Here is a 19,952-nt window from a genome sequence, read left to right as displayed (position 1 = left end):
GTCTAGATTGACCACTTGTCCATTCTAGGTCAAATGATGGTCATATGTTGTTGTATGTGCATATCTCCACATAGATTGACCATTTGTCTAATCTAGATTCATTTTTTCTATATCTTCTATCTTTGTTTACAAAGAAAAGCATGCTTGTATGTTATTTCATACACATGTATATGTTCTTACATAGTCATATATTTGCACCTAGATTGACCACTTGTCCAATCCAGACTCATTTTTTCTATTTTTTCTATCTCTTTCCCTGGAAAAGTGTGCTTGTATGTTCTTTCATATTAATGTCTATTGAAGATCTTATTCATCTGTCCATTCCATGCTAGGTTATGGTGGAATGTAGTTTGTTATGCAGCTCTTTTCTAGGAAAGACATGCATAACCATGTTTTTTAATAGGCATATGTGTTGTTTGGATTGACCACCTATCCCTTCTAGGTCAAGTGATGGTCATATGTTGTTACATGTGTATATATACACATAGATTTACCACATGATCAATCTAAGTTCATTTTTTCTATATTTTCTATCTTTCTTTCCCAAAAAAAGGCATGCTTGTATGCTCTTTCATATTCATGGCTAAAATATACATGCCTATATATTACATCAAATGTTTAGAATCAATTTTAGAATGGACATCTAAAGTATATATCATGTCAAATTGATGCATCCTAAATGGTTTGTACCAAAATTACTTTTAAATTTTTTCTTTAATGCCATAACTTTCTTGAATGAGTTTAGAATGACAAAGAAATGTGTATATCTATGACACACATTTTATATTATTAAGTTTAGAATGACTAAATGATGGATTTCGTAGCGTGTCAAGCTAAGTTTTGAATGGCTAGGTTGTGTGTTCACTTATCATTCCATCAAAAATATGGTTTTTAAGTGGCTACAAGTGGCTATAATGTCTATTGTTATCATACTAAATCTAAAAGAATGTATTTTAGTTAGACATGTATTGTTCTGTAATGGTAATCCTCTAATAGTAGAAATATTTGTTTACCAAGAATGGCCAAATGGCCATTCTAGAGTGTCCTTTCGACTCAACAAGAACATATGTACACGTGGTGATACATTAAAAAATAGGGCATAGAAAGAACATACTAGCATGCTTTTTTAGTGAAGAGAGTTATACAATCTAACAAAAACTAACTTAGAATGGACATGTGGTCAATCTAGAGAGCATGTATGCATAACAATCACCATATTAGCATCACTTGAGCTAGAATGGATAGGTGGCCCATTTAGATAGCACATGGAACACAAAAAGATCACAAATTAAGATATGTGCACTTTAGATTGGCCACCTGTCCATTCTAGCTCAAGTGATAGTCATATGTGAATGTGTTCTTTTCTAAGAAGACATGCATAACCATGTTGTTTAATAGGTATATGTGTTGTCTAGATTGACCACATATCCATTCTAGGTCAAGTGATGGTTGTATGTTGCTACATGTGTATATCTACACATAGATTAACCACATGTCCAATCCAAGTTCATTTTTTATCTTTAATAGTCACATGTGTTGTTTAAATTGACCACTTGTCCATTCTAGGTTAAATGATGGTCATATGTTGTTGTATGTGCATATCTCCACATAGATTGACCACCTGTCCAATCTAGACTCATTTTTTCTATATCTTCTATATGTGCTATTCAAATTGGCCACCTGCCTATTCTAGGTCTAGTGATGGTCATATGTGAATGTGCTCTTTTCTAATAATGACATGCATAACCATGTTCTTTAATAGTCACATGTGTTGTCTAGATTGACCACCTGTCCATTTTAGGTCAAATGATGGTCATTTGTTGTTACATGTGTATATCTACACATAGATTGACCACATGTACAATCAAGGTTAATTTTTTCTACATTGTCTATCTTTCTTTCCCAAGAAAAGCAGGCTTGTATGTTTTTTCATATTAACTCAAATATAGGAATTTTGGGAAAAATTCACTAGAATGGGACAATTCTTCTTGTCTCTAGCTTTTAAAGAGAGGTGAACTCGGTCCAAGATGCACAGTTTTTTGTCTCTAGATCTTGAATGAAATGTATTGTTTGGATGATGCACTCACAAGTGTTATTTGTGGCCACCACTTTATATACAGACATGCAACATCTGTCAGACATATATTACATTTGAAGCTCAAAGTAGCGGTTCCACTTCATGCTTCTAGAAAGTTCCTTCTTTGGTAGCTTAGAGGTCTCTTAGAAGTGCATTTGTCATGAGCGGCTTGGTGCAAGAGGAGCAACCTTATCGGCGGACATCTCTGTTGGTGCACGCATCACCATTTGCGGCAATCCCCTATGGGTTGACCAATTTTGATATTCGTTGCCGTTGGAACTTCTTTGACTACGACTACACGTGATTTCTCGACGACTCTTCTTTTGAACTTGAGGTAGCTTCAGGTAATCCATTTCTGTCAGCAAAAAGAAAAAGAAGAAACGTGTTTTCACGAGGCTAGCATCGACAAAAGAAGCAGACACATCTTCAATTTTAAGGCCATGCTTCTCCCAGAACAAAGATTGTAACAAACATTGTCTTGAGGGTGAAAATCTAGGCTACAAATCCATGCAAGTGCATGAGTTTCAAGATTTTGGCTATTCTACTTTTCTCAAGCATGGAGGCTAGTGTGCTGGGTTGTGGGGTGCCTCGGGTTGAGGCACCTTGCCAATGCTCAAGCCTCAAACTTGAGGGTAAGGCAGAAGGCTCTAAAGTCTAGAGGAGAATCACTTGTGTCAAACGTGGAGGTTAGTGTGCTCTATTGTGGGTTGAGGCTCCTTGACAATGCTCAAGCCTCAAACTTGAGGGTGAGGCACAAGGTTCTAAAGTCTAGAGGAGAACTTCTTGTGTCAAACATGAAGGATAGAGAGATGGGTTGTGGTTTGAGGTTCTTTTCCAATGATTAAGGCTCAAACTTGAGGGCGAGGCACAAGGCTCTAAAATGCAAAGGAGAACCACTTCTCTAATGTGACTCATCAAAATTTAAAAATATTGTGAGTTGTGGTGGTTCCATATGACATCGTGCTCCAAACATATACCTAGACATGACAAAACTCAAAGTTTGAAATGAATAATGACAAAACTAAAAGGGAAGCTTGGTTGAGCTACCTCAAGGCTCAAGCTACACTTTAATTTAAATTTTCACTCTAATTTGAATTTTGAGCAGCTTCATGTTGACGATCGTCAGGACTAATGATGGTCGTCTGACAGGTTGAAGCTATGTAGGGGAGCAGCCCGCCTCTGTGGAGCGGCTATTGCAAGCGCTCAAATGAGAACGCGTAGGGTGTGAGCCCTCAAGTGAAGGTGAGGTCACACGGGCTGTGAACTTGCAAGAGCAAGGGGACGACATCCTGGTTGAGGGCAGAGAGAGTGAGAGAGACTTCTGAACTAATTAACTCGGCAAGAATTAATGATTTACAATGGGGGCTTGGGGTCTCACTACCTAATTTTGACAACCTCCGTTCTGCTGCTTCGATACAACTTCGGAATGGAGTAGGGGTGATTTCGTATTAGGCCAGTTTGGCATGGGTGGGGGTGCTACCCAGCCTGCTACTACTGCTACTGCCATTGTCAGTTCACCTTATCTGCAACCTATCCAAGAGACATCATGATCTGCTTCTTGTTAATTTCGTATTATCAGCACGCTTCCAAAGGTACGGCTGCCGGATCATCAACCTGGTTCCACCTTCATTGTGGAGGGCACCGCCAGCTCTTTATGTGATGCTTCTTTTGGATCACCAGCCCGCTTCCACCAAGATTATTTCATGCCACAAATGCACCGCCTGAGATTAGTTGAGTAGGCATCAACCATGGCCTCAAGATGGATGTGTTAGGAATGGGCTACCTCATACACATATGCGCTCTCCCAGACCTTCCCCCTTGCCTCCAGGATCTGTAGCTCCACTTTATGGACCCTGATCCAAACTTGCGCTAGTTGAAATCCTCCCTATCTCTTCATTACCACCACCACCAACTTCTCGTCTCCACCTTCTCATCCCCAGCTGTAATCCTTCCTATCTCTTCATTACCACAACCACCAACTTATCAAATGTAACTTGCTATCACTCATCACATGTGACCATCATCAAGATTGAGGCCCTTCTCTATTGTTAAACCTTGTTCTTTTTGGACTTGAGAAAGGTCATTTAAATGGGCCTTCTTAGACGTCTTGTGTAGTAGCTCCTTTGAGTTGTGACAACTTGTTCAAGTGCATAGAAAGATGAGTCGTGACAGCTTGGTTTAGTCTAGTGCGTAGCAGGTCATTTTACCTAGCACTAATTGTTGCTAGCTATGCAAATTATGGGGATCACTACTGTCTAGTGCTTCATATACTAGATTAACAACACATCTTCTCTCAACACCAGTCAGTGGAGTTCCATCACAAGAACATAATTTCGGACTAGCATCATAGTCTTCTAATAGCGACAGTAAAACTTAGTGACACCAAGAATAGGTATTGGGTCAAGAAGGAAGCATTTAGAGAAGAGCACCTCCAGATAGAAAAATTGATAAGATCTCTACCCTTTGCTAAGATGTTTTAAGCTAGCACCACCCCATCAACGTGGTTGCTAGGCTTATAATATCTTAACTTAAACCAAGAAAGCCTGGGATTGGTACCTATTAGCAAGCAAGAAGGCTCGAACTTAAGTTCGAGCCTCCATGCTTGCTCATGCTCATTGTGTATGTAAATGAGGGGGTCTATGGGATCTAAACCTATTGGAAAGCATGGAAACCTATGGGATCTAAACCTATTAGCAAGCACGGAGGCTCAAACTTAAGTTCGAACCTGCATGCATGTTCATGCTCATTATGTATGTAAATGAGGGGAAAGCATGGAGCTTCCATGCTTGTTACTGCTCATTATATATGTAAATGAGAGATAAACATGGAGGCTTGTGGGATATGTGCCTATCACTAAACATGGAGGCTCCAATTTAAGTTCAAACCTCATGCTCATTATGTACGTAAATGAGGGGGAAGATTGCCTCATGCCCATCACATACTTGAATGAGGGGGAGGCTTTCTCTTAGGCCTTTAGATGATACTTTAAACAATAGATTTATATTACGGATCAAAATTCATACCAGTTTGCAAGAAAAATGGAGCTCATTTGCAAACTTCTAAAAGTCAAGGACTTGCATTTTCCATAGTTTGACCCCCAAAATAAGAGAATGATATCCTTTGCTCTTCCAAAAGACCCCTTGCTTGTGAGTAGTCAAAATTTAGCATGTCAAGTTTTGAGTGAATAAAAGTTATTTTCCATGTAGCAATGAACAATAATATTGGCAAAATGATTTCAAAATGTACTAGAAGTTTCTTTCTATGCATAAAAAAAGGATAAATCATTACACTAAGTAGAGGATCCTCTTACATGGCTGGCTCTTGTATATTGCCAAAATACCTCCAATTAGATGAACCATTTCAAAAAATGGGACTTGAATTTTTTCCATTATTCCTAACTTGGTCTTTATTCATGTGTATTGTGTATCTTAGCCATTTGTCCCTTCCAGGCTAGCTTGTGGGATTTACTTTGTTATGCATATGTGCTATTGAGATTGGCCACATGTCCATTCTAGGTCAGGTGATGGTCATGCGTGAATGTGCTCTTTTCTAAGAATGACATGCATAACCATGCTCTTTAATAGTCACATGTGTTATCTTGATTGATCACCCATCCATTCGAGGTCAAGTGATGGTTGTATGTTGTTACATGTGCATATCTACACATACATTGTGTTATCTTGATTGATCACCCATCCATTCTAGGTTAAGGGATGGTTGTATGTTGTTACATGTGCATATCTACACATACATTGACTACTTGTCCAATATATGCTCATTTTTCCTATATTTTCTATTTTTCTTTCCCAACAAAAGCATGCTTGTATGTTCTTTTATGTGTATCGTGTATCTTAGCCATCTCTCCATTCTAGGATAGCTTGTGGGATGTACTTTGTTATGCATGTGTGCACTTGAGATTGACCACCTATCCATTATAGGTAGGTTGATGGTCATATGTGAATGCACTCTTTTCTAGGAAAAACATGCATAACCATGTTCTTTAAGATTTACATGTGTTGTTTAGATTGACCACCTGTCCATTCTAGGTTAAGTGATGGTCGTATGTTTTTACATGTACATATCTACACATAGATTGACCACCCATCCAATCCACCCTCATTTTTTCTATATTTTCTATCTTTCTTTCCCAAGAAAATCATGCTTGTATGTTATTTCATATTCATTTTTATTGTGTATCTTAGCCAAAAACTGACCTAGAATGGAGAGGTGGCCAATCTAGATAGCACATGTAACAATAAAAGAACACAAATTAAGAAAGAAAAATTACATGTTCTTTAGAAAGTGAACGTCAAAATACGTTGGTCCAAGCAATAGATCATAGTATCCCTATTCTAGTATGGAAAAAGAATGTCTTTCCTGAAAATGGCACATTCACATATGACCATCGTCTAATCAAGATCCAAGTGAACCATGCTGAATGAAGTGCAAGGGGACTCAAAGCTTTGAATAAATAGCATGATGAGCTAAATAGATTGTTTGAACTAGAACTATATTTGCCAAGTCAATCCTAAAATGCCAATTCAATGGTTCCCTAATGGAAAAATGGTGTATCTTTTTTTACAATCAATACATAGGTCTATATATGCACCAAAGTTCATTTATGAAAATTATAATTATAATACTTTATAGTGCTAAACAAGACATGCCCTTCATAAGAAAAAGTTATTTGAGCAATGTGGAAATGGGATTTTTCCCACTTTACCTAATATGCACTTTACTCCTTCTTCCTCTCAATCTACTCTCATACCCCGCTAGCTCTCACCATCCTCGAAGGTGTGTGTGGCCTTGGGTTTGAGACCGTGAGGGAATTCATGTTGTGTTTTATAACTGTTTTGCTTAGTGTTTGAAGCTCCCATATTCATTTCACTAGCTAGTATTGAAGGAACACAAAGATTTGTATTGTAAAATGTATCTCTTGATGGGAGAAACCATAATACAAAGCCTTTTGGAGGAGGGACCGGCTCCATGTAAATCCGGTCCTCAACTGCTGTGAATAGCTTAATTTCTCTCTCTTTTGAAGTATTTTTGATGCTATCTAACTAGGTGTTATACTTTTTGTTGCTCTCTCCACCCAAGCACTCTTGTTATGCTCATTATGAACCTATTTTAATGAAATGTTCACTATGTTCATGCTATTTTCCGCTACACATAAGTTATCAGGCCATTAAATGTAACATTGGTATCAGAGCACAAGGTTTCTCTTTTCTTCCTCAAGAAGGGAGTTCCTCAAGCTAGCCATAAATGGTTGGTACTATTAATTACATTTGAGTAAGTAGAATAGGGATTTTTCAGCCTTGCAGTGCGCCTGCCTTCGGTTAGATAACGGGGCATCACCGTCGAGAGCTATGGTCTCAATAGAGGATTCCTCTCTTCTATTCCTTTCAATTAATGGTATTTGAGCCACGGGTACAGTAGCTTGAGTCTTTTCTAAAGGGGTAAAGAGGAGTAGCAACTAGGGCTTGAAGTGCCAAAGTACACCTAAAAATTTTATACCTAAAAGTTGTTAGAATGGCTGAAAATAGTAAAGAGAGTGAAATTAATGTTGATAACTTTTAATTTGCTAATGAGCAGGCTACTAATGATGCCCCTATACTTGTTAACTACCTTGTTTCTAGGCTTCAACAAGCCATGGGCAATCCATCCCTCCAAAGTGAAGTGCAAGGGCAGCTTCGTGCTCATGGGATTCTCAAGCTCCCCACCATGATGAGAGAGTACCAAGGAAGCCTCCTTGTGAGACTCCCAAAAGTCCGATTAGGGAAGAAGAAGAGGATCCATATGAAGGGTTCATAAATTTACTTCTTGATGACGCATCTCCTTCTCAAAGGAGAACTCAAGAGTCCCCACCGAAGGAACGAGAAAGAAGTGAGTCTCCTGCCACCTCGACCGAGATGGCTCCACGAAGACAGAGGGCTAAACGCTCTCCATCACCACCAAAACGGAGAAGACCATCACACACTTCTCCACACCATAATTCAAAGAGGGATGACAAAAAGCAAGAGAAGAAAAAGGCGAGAAAGAGGACACCCTCTTCTTCATCCTCTTTCTCTTATGAAAGTGGTGGTGCAGACAAAGAAGATCAAGGTAAGAAAAAGGCGAGAAAGAGGTCACCTTCTTCTCCATCTTCCTCAAATTCTTCATCCTCTAAAGAAAGCGATGGTGCAACTTTTGAACCATCAAAAAGAAGAGGCCATAGAAAATCCTACGCCGCATGGAAGAGGTCTTCCAAGCTCAATAAGTTCAAAGAGGGAGGGAAAAGAATCTCTTTCCTTACCTACAATGGCACCTTTGGTGCTACGGACAAAGTCTTGGCCGTTATCCAACAATTCGATGCGGCGTTTGGAGATGAGGGCTTCACAGAGTCCTCTAAGCTATACCATGTAGCTATGCTCTTTCAAAAGTCTACCAGGCTATGGTGGTCTAGCCTATGGGCCAACGGTGAAGCTCCACGAACATGGAAAGCTTTAAGAGCTTCCATTATGAAGCAGTTTTTGGCCACCGATGCCAAAGACAAAGTACTCACCGAATGGTGAAGCTTGAAACTCTCTCCCTACGAATCCATTCATAAATATGTAGGCAAGTTTTGGGATTTACATCTCAAAGCCACTGTCTTCAAAAATATAGATTTTGGAGAGCAAAAGAAACAATTCTCTGCGGGCTTAACTAAAGAAATAGCGGAGTATGTTAGCTCCCAAAGGCCACGCACCATATCGGCGGTTATACACCATACTATGGTGGCTTCTCGAATCAATTTCCAAATAGGGGCTAAAAGAAATTCTAAGCCCACGGAAAATAAGGGTTCCAATGAGCATAAGGGGAAGGACAATGTCCAAAAGTCTCCTAAGGGAAATTCCAACAAAGTTAAGAAGAAGGGAGTTTACAACGGCAAAAACAAACTCTCTCCTAAAGAGCTTGAGCATTATCGCAAGGATAACGACTATTTCAAGTGCGACGAGCAAGGGCATGCGTACCACGCTTGTCCCCAAAAGAACACCCGCCATGAACCTCCTAGAGCTACCTTGGTCGATATCCAAGAGGAGGAAACTCACCACAAAGGATCTCCTCTATGCCATGCTTGGGAAAAGGTAAGAGAACATGATGCTTTTATTCTCTTTGACACTGGTTGTACTCACAATTTCATATCCACAAAGCTGGCCAGCAAGCTAGGCATACAAGCTTAGGAGATGGGAGATGTCTTACCCATAGATGGTGCTTTCAAGGGGCAAGAATCTTCAGCCACTCCCTTAATCAGGAAATTGAGGCTCCATGTTCAAAGCTATGTGGACAAAGGGGACTTCTTTATCTCTCCTCTCAAGCATGAGGATGTAATCCTAGGGGCATCATGGTTTGATTGCTTGGCTACCAATGTTAAATTCCCTGAAAGGAGAATCTATTTTAGGTTCAGGGAAAAAGATATGTACATAGATGCTAAGGAAATGGGTAACACCATACCCATTGTACATACGCAAGCTTTCAATAAGTCAATAAATAGCTCTATTTCCGTGTACATGATTTTTGTTAAAGATTCTTAAAATGAACTAATGGTTTAGCAAAAGAAAATATAAAAAATCACAAGGAATTAGAGTTATCCAATTTTCTCAAGGGGTTTCAAGATGTCTTTATTGACGACATCCCTTGTGAACTACCTCCTAAACGAGGCAATGATGACCATGCAATTGAACTTCTTCCAGGAAGTTTACCGCGTTTCTCAAGCTCAACAAGAGGATATTATGCGGCAAGTGCATGAGTTAGTTGAGAAGGGCATGGTTAGGCCTAGCTCATCTCCATTTTGCTTACGTGTGCTAATAGTGCAAAAGAAAGACGACACACATCGTATGTGTGTCGGCTATAGAGCACTAAATAGGATCACTATCAAGAATAGGTTTCCCGTTCCACGGGTAGAAGACCTATTTGATAAGCTACAAGGGTCCACCTACTTCACTAGGATTGACCTAAAAAGTGGCTATCATCAAATAAGGATAGTTGATCAAGACAGTGTAAAGACCGCATTTCGCACTACGTTTGTTCTTTACGAATATATTGTCATGCCTTTTGGCTTGACTAATGCACCAACCACATTCAACTGCTTGATGGAGAAGCTATTCAAGCCTCACCAAACCTTTACTGGAGTGTTCTTTGATCATATTATCATCTACTCTAATTCACTACATGAACACAAGAAACACCTCCAGGTAATTTTTTAATTTGTAAGAGAGAATAAACTTTATGTTAATCGAAAGAAAAGTGATTTTTTCTTGCAAGAGATTCAGTATTTAGGTCACATTATCTCTCAAGATGGCATCCAAATGGATCCATCAAAGTTAGAATTGAAAAAAGGATGGCCTAAACCAAGGAATCTTCATGAACTAAGAAACTTTATAGGTATGTGTGCATAATATAGACGCTTCATAGAAAAGTTCTCACAAATTGCAGGACCATTACATGACCTAACAAAGAAAAACATTAGGTATATATGGCTATTGCTGATAAGCACAAAAGAGCCCAAGCCTTTAAAGAAAATGATTGGGTCTTACTTAAATTTCCCAAGGCTCAATCAAGGCACACGATGGGCAAGAATCCTATGGGACACCAAAAGTACTATGCTAAGTTAGCAAAAAGGTACTATGGTCCCTTCCAGATTCTTAGGCCATTAGGCCAATCAATGAGATGGTCTATCAACTTAAGTTTCCCAACCATTGGCTCATACACAATGCTTTCCATGTGAGCCTACTAAAGCCTTACAAAGGAGAGCCACCTCAAGAAACAACTATTGAAGACCCATCAAAGATCGAGGACCAAGAAGAGGTATTGCAACCCAAGTCCATTCTTTGACATGAAGACAAGGTACTAAGAGGTAGTAAGACTATCCGACGATATCTTATTAAGTTTAAGAATTATCCTTTTGAAGATGCTAGATGGATGCAAGGCATACAATTAAAGCATAACCTAAACCTTGTCAATGCTTACAATGCTTCCCTAGACTAAGCAAATGTACAAATGTTTAAAATGAATAAATTTTCAGTCTTATAAGACTCTCTTTTTCTTTATTGTGCACAAAAATGAAGTAGTATGCATGCTTAGATCAAGTTTGCGGAGATGACGTCTCCCAAGCACCAAGTAGAACTTATCACTACTATGGAAGATTGATAGGAAGAATGTGCAAACATGCTTGCGACGGCAGCTTAGGCTCTCAAGTGCCAAATGGATTAGTCATCCATTCTGGAATGATATCGTAGGGTAACATAAGGATCCTCTACCCGCTAGAAAAAGGACTAATGAATATGCTTTATCCTCTCTACCCCATAGTCGTCCTTCAAGAGAGAGGTAATGTCATAATAACTAATATCTGATTCTCCTAAATGATTTTCTCATGTTAAACTGATCATTTAATATGGGGAAGTGGCAGGGGAGAAAAAGCTAGAATATTGGTTCAACTGGAAGACAAGTCACAATAGGGATCCAAACGAGGGAAAATAGGGATCCAGAGGGGGGTCCATCTGCAAAAGAGCAATGTGCAACAATGGGCTTTAAAGACCCTAAGGTTCAGTCCATTAAAACTTCCAAAATGCTAAGGTTCCAAAATTCAAAGGTTGTGTCCAAAGGTCAAAAGCTTAGGAATATTGTGTACCAAAAGTCTTCACAACTCCTACAAAGGAGGGGGCAAGCCTTGCAAGTAGGAGATGAGAGAGAAACACACACACACACACACACACACACACACACACACACACACACACACACACACACACACACACACACACACACTCACAAGCCTCCTTAACACAAAGGGAATGAGGGACACATGTCAGCTCCCTAGGCCAGATGTCCACAAGGTGTACTCAAATCCTATTGGATGGCCATTGAGGTGGACCGATGAGAATTAGGCTAGAGTAAATCTAGTTTAACTAATTTAGAAACACTTAGTAAAGGAACCAATAAGAATTAAGCTCTCTAGAAGACTATGGGATAGTCTCTCATTGGCCAGGAGACGAAGGGATCCAATGAGAGTTTAGTTGCATTAATTAATTAGCAAAATCTCTCACAAAAGGGGAAAGGGGGACACATGTCAGAAGGCTATCACTTATGCTCCTTAAATCTATTGGCTAAGTCTGGAGAGGTCCAATGGGGTGGTAGCATGAGCAAATAGCAAGAGGGGTCAACCAAGAGAGAGAGGGGGTTGAATTTTCAAAGGCATTATTGCATACACACTCACACTAACTCATGTGTGAATTAAGAAGACTCTCTCTCTCTCCTTATCAAGCTTTAATAAAAAGCTTATCACCTACTCCAAGCTTGTGAGAAGGGAGGCCGACACCAACAACTCTTGCCTTTGTGATGCAAATTCAACCAAGAGCCAAGCTTCAATGCATGCTCGTCTCCTCTACTATGCTATGGTAATATGAGTGATTATGTGAGAAGATGTACATCTTTCTCGTGAGACTACTCCTTCCTCTCAATCTACTCTCATACCCGCTAGCTCTCACCATCTTCAAAGGTGTGTGAGGTCTTGGGTCTAAGTCCGTGAGGGAATTCATGTTGTGTTTTATAAGTGTTTTTCTTAGTGCTTAAAGCTTCCATATTCATTGCACTAGCTAGTATTGAAGGAACACAAAGAATTGTATTGTAAAATGTCTCTCTTGATGGAAGAAACCATAATACAAAGCCTTTTGGAGGGGGGTCCGGCTCCATGTAAATCCGGTCCTCAACTGTTGTCAATAGCTTAATTTCTCTCTCTTTTGAAGTATTGTTTATGCTATCTAACTAGGTGTTATACTTTTTGTTGCTCTCTCCACCCAAGGACTCTTGTTATGCTCATTGGGAACCTATTCTAATGAAATGTTCACTATGTTCATGCTATTTTCCGCTACACACAAGTTACTAGGCCATTAAATATTACAGATATTATCGTAATCAAAAGTCCAAATAGCATATAATATTGATATAATATTGGAGGTCTTAGTCTTATATATCTGGTTTTTTTTTTCCAAAACTCACAATGGTGAGTAGATTATATTAGCATAACCAAAAAATTACAAATCCTACCATGTTCGCGACGAGCTATGACAACTAGAAAAGGTCATAGATACATTGGATGACAAGGGAGCCACCCCACAAGAATGGATGAGCCCACACTTTTAACCATTGCGAGACCCATGGCCCTGTTCCACTCATAAGATTTTGTTTGTTTCCAATGGCGATGATCGCCTCCCTGCTTTCTTGGATTACCTCCGTGTTCTTAGTTGTTTCCATGGTGTTCTCAAATATCCGATAGTTCCTTGCCTTCTAAACATGTTTGAAGTAACAAATCTCGTGATTTGTGTAACATTTAATGGCCTGGTAACTTGTGTGTAGCGGAAAATAGCATGAGCATAGTGAGCATTTCATTAGAATAGATTCCTAATAAGAATATTAAGAGTGCTTGGGTGGAGAGAGCAACAAAAAGCATAACACATAGTTAGATAGCATGAACAATACTTCAAAAGAGAGAGAAATTAAGCTATTGACAACAGTTGAGGACCGGATTTACCATTGGAGCCGGTCCCCCCTCCAAAAGGCTTTCTATTATGGTTTCTCCCATCAAGAGAGACATTTTACAATACAATTCTTTGTGTTCCTTCAATAATAACTAGTGCAATGAAGATGTAAACTTCAAGCACTAAGCAAAACACTTATAAAACACAACATCAATTCCCTCATGATCTCAGACCCAATGCCTCACACACCTTTGAAAATGGTGAGAGCTAGCGAGGTATGAGAGTAGATTGAGAGGAAGAAGGAGTAGTCTTACGAGAAAGATGTACATCTCCTCACATAATCACTCATATTAGCATAGCTTAGCTTAGTAATTTATCATGGTAGAGGAGATGAGCATGCATTGAAGCTTGGCTCTTGGTTGGATTTGCATCACAAAGCCAAGAATTGCTGGTGTAGGCCTCCCTTCTCACAAGCTTGGAGTAGGAGATAAGCTTTCCATTAAAGCTTGAGAAGGAGAGAGAGAGAGAGTCTTCTTACTCCACACATGGACTAGTGTGAGTGTGTATACAATAATGCCCTTGAAAAATCATCCCCCTCTCTCTCTTGGTCGACCCCTCTTGCTATTTTCTCATGCTCACACCCTATTGGACCTCCCCATGCTTAGCCAATGGAATTTCAAGAGCATAAGTGATAGCCTTCTGACATGTGTCCCCCTTTCCCCTTTTGTGAGAGCTTTTTCTAATTAATTAATGCAACTAAACTCTCATTGGACCCCTTTGTCTCCTTGCCAACAGGAATCAGGCAAGCCATTGGGCTGTTGAATGCTCATTGAACCCCTTGGGAGACTGTCTAATAGTCTTCTAGAGAGATTGATTATTATTGGTTCTTTTATTAAGTGTTTTTAAATTAACTAAACTAGATTTACTCTAGCCTAATTCTCATTAGTCCACCTCCATGGCCATCCAATAGGATTTGCGTACACCTTGTGGACATCTGGGCTAGGGAGCTGACATGAATCCCTCATTCCCTTTGTGTAAAGGGAGCTTGTGTGTGTGTGTGTGTGTGTGTGTTTCTCTCTCATCTCCTACTTGCAAGGCTAGCCCCCCTCCTATGTAGGAGCCATGAAGACTTTTTGGTACACACACAAAGCATCCAATTTTCCTAGTGTTTGACCTTTGGACAAAGCCTTTGAATTTTGGAACCTTAGCATTTTGGAAGTCTTAATGAGATGAACCTTAGGATCCCATTGTTGCACATTGCTCTTTTGCAGATGGCCCCCTCTTTGGATCCCTATTTTCTCTCCTTTGGATCCCTACTATGGCCGGTCTGCCACCTTAACCAATATTCTAGCTTTTTCTCCCCTAGTATTTCCCTATATTAAATGATCAGTTTAACATGAGAAAATCATTTGGAAGAATTAGATATTAACTATTATGACATTATCTCTCTCTTGAAATCATAGTCGTCCTCAACTATGGGGTAGAGAGGATAAAGCATATTCATTAGTCCTTTTTCTAGTGGGTAGAGGATCCCTATGTTACCCTACGACATCGTTCCAAAATGGATGACTACTCCATTTGGCGCTTGAGAGCCTAGGCTGTTGCAAGCATGTCTGCACATTAGTCCTATCAATCTTCCATAGTAGAGTGACAAGCTCTACTTGGTGTTTGGGAGACGTCGTCTCTGCAAACTTGATCTAAGCATGCATACTATTTCACATTTGTACACAATAAAGAAAAAGGGTGTCTTATAAGACAAAAACTTTGTTCATTTTAAACATTTGTACATTTGCTTACTCTAGGGAAGCATTGTAAGCATTGACAAGGTTTAGGTTATCCTTTAGTTGTATGCCTTGCATCCATCTAGCATCTTCAAAAGGATAATTCTTAAACTTAATGAGATATCATTGGATAGTCTTACCGCCTCTTAGTACCTTGTCTTCATGTCAGAGAATGGACTCGGGCTGCAGCACCTCTTGTTGGTCCTTGATCTCCAGTGGATCTTCAATAGTTGGTTCTTGAGGCGGCTCTCCTTTGTAAGGCTTTAGTAGGCTCACATGAAAAGCATTGTGTATGATCCAATGGATGGGAAACTTGAGTTGATAGGCCATCTCATTGATTGGCCTAAAAATCTGGAAGGGACCATCGTACCTTTTTGCTAATTTTCTTTAAAGGCTTGGCTATTCTGTGCTTGTCAGCACTAGCAGCCTTTTTCCTTTGCAGTGAGAAGAGATATCATCCTTAATGTTCTTGTAGGTCTCGGCTATACTCATCTGCAGCGAAGATCTTCCCGTGTACCTTAAGTAGCAGGGGACTTTTTGCTCTTCCCTCAATTACCTCAAAAGGTGTTTTTCTCGTGGAAGTATGTACAGTGTTATTGTAGGCATACTCCACTAAGGGTAAGTACTTCTCCCATTGGGATCTTTGATCTACTTTCGTTACATAGGCTTTTAGTAGATCGAGAAGTCTTAGGTTAGCTATTTCACTTTGGCCATCCGTTTGCGGGTGATAGACCGATGAGAAATTTAGCCCTGTTCTTAAATTCTCAAAGAAACCCCTCTAGAAATTATTGGTCATTCTAGGATCTCTATCCGACACTATGGACATGGGCAAACCATGGTACTTGAAGATTTGTGAAATGAAGAGGGTTGCCATTTGATGGGCTTTGATAGTCTTTTTGACAGGTATAAAATGAGCTTGTTTACTAAACCTATCTACTATCGTCCTTATTCTTGTATTCCCATGGATAGACTTAGGAAATCCAAATATAAAATCCATGGATATGCTCTCCCATGGTGAATTAGGGATTGGCAAAGGTTGAAGCAATCCAGGTTGCTTCCCTCTGTCAAACTTTGTCTTTTGGCATACCACACATTTAGAAACATACTCTTGTATGTATGCTTTCATGGTAGGCCAATAGAAATATGTTTCAATCCCTTTTATGGTAGATTGAATCCCTCTATATATGCCCTGCATAAGGAGCAGCATGAGATTCATACATTACTTTCTCATGTAGTGAGCTAGTAACGCATAGTCTATTGCCATAGAGAAGATAACCATCTTGTAAAGTAAATGGTTCCTCTTTCTTCCCTAGTGCAAGGGCTGAAATCACATCTCTAATATCAGGATCTTGATTTTGATTGCCAGCAATGTGAGCAATATGAAAATGAAATTGTGAAAGAAAATTTGCCCACCTCATTTGTTTGTGGGAGAGCTTGGTCTGCGTCATGAAGTACTTAAGACTTTGGTGATCCGTTCGCAGAATGAAAGGAGTCCCGAATAAATAGTGCTTCCATGAGTCTAAGGCATGTAGAACTGCGAGGAGTTCCTTTTCATATATACCTAGAGCTTGCTCAACAAGGTCGAGCCTTCGACTTTCATAGGCTATGGCGTGCCCTTCTTGGAGCAAAACAGCTCCAAGGCAATCACCACAAGCATCACATTGGACCTCAAATGGATTTGAGAGATTCGGTAGTGTAAGCACAGGTTGAGAGATAAGCTTTTCTTAAGCTTTTCGAAGGCATTGTTCTCCTTGGCAGACCACGTATACCTAATGTTTTTCTTTGTTAGGTCATGTAATGGTCTTGCAATTTGTGAGAACTTTTCTATGAAGCATCTATAGTGTGCATACATACCTATAAAGCTTCTTAGTTCATGAAGATTCCTTGGTTTAGGCCATCCTTTTATTACCTCTAATTTTGATGGATCCATTTAATTTTGGATGCCATATTGAGAGATAATGTGACCTAAATACTGAATCTCTTGTAAGTAAAATTCACTTTTCTTTCGATTAACATAAAGTTTATTCTCTCTTAGAACTTGAAATATTACCTGGAGGTGTTGCTTGTGTTCGTCTAATGAATTAGAGTAGATGATGATATCATCCAAGAACACTCTAGTAAAGGTTCGGTGAGGCCTGAATAGCTTTTCCATCAAGCGGTTGAATGTGGCTGGTGCATTGGTCAAGCCAAAAGGCATGACAATATATTCATAAAGACCAACCGTAGTGCAAAATGCGGTCTTTACAATGTCTTGATCAACTATCCTTATTCAATGATAGCCACTTTTTAGGTTAATTCTACTGAAGTAGGTGGACCCTTGTAGCTTATCAAATAGGTCTTCTATCCATGGAACGGGAAACCTATTCTTGATAGTGATCCTATTTAGTGCTCTATAGTCAACACACATACGATATGTGCCCTCTTTCTTTTGCACTAATAGCACACGTAAGCAAAATGGAGATGAGCTAGGCCTAATTATGCCCTTCTCAACTAACTCATGCACTTGCCGCATAATATCCTCTTGTTGAGCTTGAGAAACTCTATAAGGAGGCTTATTAGGCGGTGAACTTCCTTGAAGAAGCTCAGTTGCATGGTCATCATTGCCTCGTTTAGGAGATAGCTCACAAGGGAATATGCCATCAATAAAGACATCTTGAAACCCCTTGAGAAAATTGGATAACTCTAATTCCTTGTGAGTGTGTATATTTTCTTTTGCTAAAACATTACGTTCATTTTGAGAATCTTTAACAAAAATCATGTACACGGAAATAGAGCTATTTATTGACTTATTAAAAGCTTGCGTATGTACAATGGGTATGGTGTTACCCATTTGCTTAGCATCTATGTACATATCTTTTTCCCTGAATCTAAAGTAGATTTTCCTTTCATGGAATTTAACATTGGCAACCATGCGATCCAACCATGGTGCCCCTAGGATTACATCCTCATGCTTGAGAGGAGAGATAAAGAAGTCCTCTTCGTGCACATAGCTTTGGACATGGAGCCTCAATTTCCCGATTAAGGGAATGACTGAAGTTTCTTGCCCCTTGAAAGCACCATCTGCGGGTAGGACATCTCCCATCTCGTAAGCTTGTATGCCTAGCTTGGTGGCCAACTCTGTGGATATGATATTATGAGTAGAACCAGGGTCAGAGAGAATAAAAACATTATGTTCTCTTACCTTTTCCCAAGCATGGCATAGAGGAGATCCTTGTGGTGAGTTTCCTCCTCTTGGATTTCAACCAAGGTAGCTCTAGGAGGTTCATGGCGGTTGTTCTTTTGGGGACAAGCACGGTACCCACGCCCTTGCTCGCCGCACTTGAAACAATGGTAATCCTTGTGCGATAACGCTCAAGCTCTTCAAGAGAGAGTTTGTTTTTGCCTTTGTAAACTCCCTTCTCCTTAGCTTTGTTGGAATTGCCCTTAGGAGACTTTTGGACATTGTCCTTGCCCTTAGGCTCATTGGGACCCTTGTTTTTCATGGGCTTAGAATTTCTTTTAGCCCTTGTTTGGAAATTGATTCGAGAAGCCACCATAGTATGGTGTATAACCGCGGATATGGTGTGTGGCCTTTGGGAGTTGACATACTCCGCCATTTCTTCAGTTAAGCCAGCACAAACTTGTTGCTTTTGCTCTCCAGAATCCAACTTTTTGAAGACAGTGGCTTTGAGTTGTCGGTCCCAAAACTTGTATTCATATTTGTGAATGGATTCATAGGCAGAGAGCTTCAGTGAAGCAAAGTGTAATATGATTTTAGACATCATCCACAGAACACTCTAGATAACTCCATGCAAGAAGGACAACAAAGCAGTAGACATGCAAGAGCTATCCATCTCACCTCAAGAACCACATGGAGCATTTTACGTTGCCTCTTATAAGGACTCCATCAATCTTAATTAGGTGAATTGAGCCATCCAAAACATAGTTGTGATTGGGTAGAAACAAAACAAACTCAACTGCCTCCCCCATCTCCTTCTCATAGCTGAATGCAGTATGCTTCGCGCAATGCATAGACACAACTAGAGATCAAGAACGTGAAAAAATCAAGAAGGATTGATAATACTATAAAATTAAAGGATTGATAATTTAGAGCAAAATAAGCCATGCAATAATTTATCTTCATAAACACATGACGGAATGCACAATATCAATCTTTGCCTCTTCGCAATCTCATCAATTTATCTATTTTGGTGAAGGTCCATGATATTCATCAATAAGTTCAAATTACATAAACATGAAATTGGAATGTAGTATAACTTGGACTCACTGCATAGTTAATAGATGCACAATATCAATCTTTGCCTCTTCGCAATCTCATCAATTTATCTATTTTGGTGAAGGTCCATGATATTCATCAATAAGTTCAAATTACATAAACATGAAATTGGAATGTAGTATAACTTGGACTCGCTGCATAGGTAATAGATGGCTATGACGACTCTCACAATCATTACTTAAATCAATGTTCAGTATGCTATATAAGTGCTAGGTTGCAATAATGAAGGGGAGTCTCAGGGGAGGAGGGGGATTAGAACTTGCAACTAATACCAAGACTAAGTAGTTAAAACATCACTTCTCTCTGTCATGGAGCTGTCCCATTGT

The sequence above is a fragment of the Adiantum capillus-veneris genome, chromosome 11, assembly GCF_014529385.1.
Source record: "Adiantum capillus-veneris isolate H3 chromosome 11, ASM1452938v2, whole genome shotgun sequence".
Taxonomy (NCBI): Eukaryota; Viridiplantae; Streptophyta; class Polypodiopsida; order Polypodiales; family Pteridaceae; genus Adiantum; species Adiantum capillus-veneris.
The sequence above is the reverse complement of the archived record's forward strand: the minus strand, read 5'-3'. Positions refer to the sequence as shown.